At 42.3% G+C, this 4,877-nt stretch overlaps 1 long non-coding RNA gene across 1 annotated transcript; it reads left to right on the top strand.

Moving 5' to 3' along the window:
• Nucleotides 1-914: 914 nt before the first annotated feature.
• On the top strand, nucleotides 915-2,927 carry LOC108249585. The gene is made up of 3 exons (XR_001809219.3): nucleotides 915-2,476; nucleotides 2,580-2,631; nucleotides 2,740-2,927. It is a non-coding gene; the product is annotated as an uncharacterized LOC108249585 (long non-coding RNA).
• The last annotated feature ends 1,950 nt before the right edge of the window (nucleotides 2,928-4,877 follow it).

Here is a 4,877-nt window from a genome sequence, read left to right on the forward strand (position 1 = left end):
ATAACGTTTATGGACAGAATTTCTAGGCGCAGCCAAGGTGTTGAGGGGATCCGTTTTGGTGGCCTTAGGATCACATCTCTGCTTTTTGCAGATGATGTGGTCCTATTGGCTTCATCAGACTGTGATCTACAGCTCTCGCTGGAGCGGTTCACAGCCGAGTGTGAAACAGCCGGGATGAGGATCAATGCCTCCAAATCCGAGGCCGTGGTCTTCAGCCGGAAAAGGGTAGAGTGCCTTCTCCGGGTCGGGGAAGATGTCCTGCCCCAAGTGGAGGAGTTTAAGTATCTCGGGGTCTTGTTCACGAATGAGGGAAAAATGGACCAGGAGATCGACAGGCGGATTGGTGCAGCGTCTGCAGTGAAGCAGGCACTGTACCGATCTGTCGTGGTGAAGAGAGAGCTAAGTCAAAAGGCGAAGCTCTCGATTTACCGGTCGATCTACGTTCCTACCCTCATCTATGGTCACGAGCTTTGGGTTGTGACCGAAAGAACAAGATCACAAATACAAGCGGCTGAAATGAGTTTTCTCCGCAGGGTGTCTGGGCTCTCTCTTAGAGATAGGGTGAGAAGCTCGGTCATCCGGGAGGGACTCAGAGTAGAGTCGCTGCTCGTCCACGTCGAGAGGAGGCAGTTGAGGTGGCTCGGGCATCTGGTGAGGATGCCTCCTGGACGCCTCCCTGGTGAGGTGTTCCGGGCATGTCCCACCGGGAGGAGGCCCAGAGGAAGACCCAGGACACGCTGGAGGGACTATGTTTCTCGGCTGGCCTGGGAACGCATTGGGATTCCCCGGAGGAGCTGGCCCAAGTGGCTGGGGAGAGGGAAGTCTGGGTCTCCCTGCTTAGGCTGCTACCCCCACAACCCGACCCCGGATAAGCGGAAGAGAATGGATGGATGGATGGCCTCAGACAGTGGACTGGTGTTTGTAGTTGTCCTGTTAGATCTTGGTGCTGCATTTGATACAATTGATGACAATATTCTATTACAAAGGCTTGGACATGATATTGAGATCATAGGAACATCTCTAAAATGGTTTAAATTATATTTGTCTGACATATTCCAGTTTGTTTAGGTTAATACTGAATTTTATATAAACCAGTCTTAGTCATGAAATTCCTCGGGGTTCAGTGCTTGGACCAATACTCTTTACTTTATATGCTTCCATTTGGGGAAGTTATTAGATAGCATGGGATCATTTTTTTATTGTTATGCAGAGGAAACTCATATTTATCCATGAAAGTACTATTGTAATTCTTTGTTATCCAAAAAAACTCTAACAAGTCTTCAGTGATGCAAAATACTGCTGCCAAAATACTGACTTCTGATGAGACTTGTCCTATGTCTTGGACACTCAGGAGAAGAGAGGGATTCTAACGCCTTACTTAAAACCTCACTATAACTCTGGTGAGTTGGATCTGGTTGCCGGACAAAACCTGGTAAACCTTAACAAGTAGTGAGGGTGAACTAGGAACATTTGGCGGAGCTCCCTGTCTGTGAGATCTTCAACTCACACCACCTGGAGAGTTTTTCACGTCTGGGGAATGTCAGTAACAAAGAATCCAAATGGGCTATGTTCAGGGTCTTGTATGCTAGATACAAGAAAGTTAAATGAGCTTCCTTCATAGCGTGGCTGGGCTTTGTCTTACAGATAGGGTGAGGAGCCCTGTCATCTGGGGAAAGCTCGGAGTTGAGCCGCTGCTTTGTCTCATTGAAAGGAATCAGTTGAGGTGGTTCGGGCATCTGATTGGGATGCCTCTTGGATACCTCCCTTCAGAGATATTGCAGGCACGTCTTACTGGTAGACGTCCCAGGACAGACTCGGAACTCGCTAGAGTTCTGGATCTGCCCCAGGTCCTCTATGGCCTGGGAATGCGTTGGAATACCCCAAAAGAAGCTGGAGATTGTTGCTAGGTAAAGGGATGTCTGAGTTTCCTTCCTGGACCTGTTGCTTCTACAACCTGAACATGCAGTTAAGTGGTGGAAGATAAATAGATGCATGGATGGATGATTCTAGAAGCCATAGAAGGATCTACAAGATTTCCTCACTCAAAATCGTGTTTAATTTGTGTAAGCAAAGAGAGAAAATAGTCAGTTACTTGGAGTTACACTCCAAGATGGACAAAACCAGAATTGAAAATCTCAAATGGTAGATTTTCAAGCAGACACTCTTTTGCCTCTGTGTTAACAGCACAGACCTCACTTTTGCCAAGATTAGGTGTTGACAACCCGCTCATTTCTGGAGCTATGTTGCACAGGTTTTGTCTCCTCACCTGACGCTCGTTTTCTCAGGGACGCAAATGTCGTGCGCGCTCACGAGAGACTAGGAAATATGACGGCTCTCAGGACGCTCAGTCAGTTACCTTTTGACGCTAGAAGCGTACAGACGTTTTCACAAATCGTCACAAGCGTGCATCCCAGATCGGAAACCTTGTTTTAGGCACAGCGCTGAGGCTGTTCAATCCCTCACCACTAAAACTCCGGTAGGTCCATTGCACATGGCGACATCTTATACTTTCAAAAGTTCCCAAAGTAAAATACTCATTACACTCTATAGTAATATTGAATATTGTTTATCCATCACAGAAACGTAGGAACCTATTTTGTGTTTCCATATCTGCCGTGTGAATTCTACACTGTAAGTGTTTACATTTTTTTTTCTTTCTCTTTCTTCTTTCCTGTAAATATGAAAGTTTATGGCTTATGTAGCCTGATGGTTATTTTTTGTTGTGTCATTGTTCTGCAGCTGTTGCTGTGGAGCAAAAGGAAATTTATATGGGAGCCTGTACCTCCTTGGAAAGGACAGTAAAGACATTTTTTTAACTTAATTGTTTATTTCCTCTTTATGGACACTTGAGCTTTCAAAGCCAGGAAAATAGCGATTTGTTTGTTGTTGTTGATGCTACTGAGTTTTTTTTTTCATGTGCTGTTGCTCAAAAAGAAAATTTCTGTTGTCATTTGACCAATTGAGGGTCAACACCTGGTGTGTCCGGTCCTTATGTGGCTGTATTGTGTGCAAAGGTATTTGAATGAAATTATCCTATATCCCAGGAGGGATACCTGACTGGCACCCCAGAATTTTGTTGCATAGTTCTCTTTCTGTTATTAAATACTTTTGAAAACTGTCACAAGGTTTATATACAAAAATGTTACCAAATGCATCTAGACTGAAAGGGTGGAAGGGAAAGCGTGACAGGTCAGACAAGAAACATAAGGTAATCAGCTTACAGGGCCACCTTTAACTTCACACTATTTCAAGTTGTGCTGACTATATAAGGATAAGAATGTAAAGCAATGAACAGAGGCTCCAGTACAATGGCAAAAAAGAGTACTTAATGGGCATCCCTGCCTTGTGTCAATTGATCTAAGCAAAAACATTCAGAGTTTGTGCAATTCTTTTTCTGACAGCTGCCTGAGGGGCAACATATAATAGTGAGATAATTTTTTCAAATCCAAATTTTCCCAAAATAGAAAACAAATAATCCCATTATTCTCTGTCAAACATATTTTCAAGATCCCGTGCAATTAAAGCCTTGTCAAAGTATTTGTGGAGGGGTTGTCAGTTACATGGAATATTTTCATGAGACTATAATGTGACTGCCTATAAACCCAATTTGACCTAGGGATATAACTGGGGGTAAAACGGGCTTTTAAACGCCTGGCTATTAACTTTGACAGCAGTTTGAAATCACAATTTAACAGGCTGATAGGACAATACAAATCATATAAAATTTGGTCTTTACCCTTTTTCAAAAGCAATGAGATAAAAGACAGGTTCAAGGTTTGGGGAAGAATGCCTGTAATAAAAGACTCAATAAATATCTCTAGCAAAAATGGGGCCAGCTGCTTCGACAAGGTTTTGTAGAATTTGGATCCAGGTCCACATCTGATATCTGATTTGTATCACTTTGTACTGATTTGACTGCAACCTCAAGTTCTATTGCCATGATAGGACGGTCCAGTTTCTTGGTCAGATTCTGAACCAGAGCAGGAGTGCTAATACCACTAAGGAGATCAGGTCTTCAGAAACATGGAGCAATCAGACATGTACAACTGAGCCACTTGTAAAATATTTTCCTAATTTCCAATGCACCAGTTTGAACTTGAAGAAATAACTGGGATCCAGACATCTGTTGTTGTTGATGAACCTACAGTTTACTTATCTTATCCCCTTGTTCATAAAATTTAGATTAAACTTAGCAAGCCAAATAGGATCTAATCACACCACTAAACATTTACCAAGTTCTTTATATGTATCTGGTTGTTTGGCTGTTTTGAAGTTCCGTAAAAAAAATTAAAACCACAATATGTTTTCAGATTTTTTTCTAAAACCTCGCTAGTTTCTCTCTTCTATATTTTCTCTGATGGTCCCTTTAATAAATAATCTCCTCCTTACAAAAACTGTTGCTTAACTGGTGATCATTGTGTGAGAGGCAGCATACACCCTGAACAGGTTGCAAGTCCATCACAGGGTGACAAAGAGACAAATGAGACGCAATGGTGATCTTGCAATAGCAAATTTCTAGAAATAGATGTTTATGAGGACCAGAGCAAGGTCCAAGACATTTTTACAGTCTGAAATTGACAAATGCACCTTGCGATCAACTTTTTAAAACAAATCAATGAGAATGTAGGTATAGTGAATTTGCAAGAAGAAAATATATTGTCATTTAAAAAGCATCAGGAGTCCACAGCATTCAACTTTTTCATAAAGGCTATAGTCACTTCGGCTGACTTTGACTGAAGAGCAGATGTGGACTTGCTCAGCTGAGCCATAAATAGAGAAAAGCTTCAACATGTTTATCACAAGCAAAGGTAAAACAATTTCAGATACATTGTCATATTAAGCACAACACCTGCATAGGTCTGGAAATATGGAGTAGG

The sequence above is a fragment of the Kryptolebias marmoratus genome, linkage group LG14 (genome assembly GCF_001649575.2).
Source record: "Kryptolebias marmoratus isolate JLee-2015 linkage group LG14, ASM164957v2, whole genome shotgun sequence".
NCBI classification, from domain to species: domain Eukaryota; kingdom Metazoa; phylum Chordata; class Actinopteri; order Cyprinodontiformes; family Rivulidae; genus Kryptolebias; species Kryptolebias marmoratus.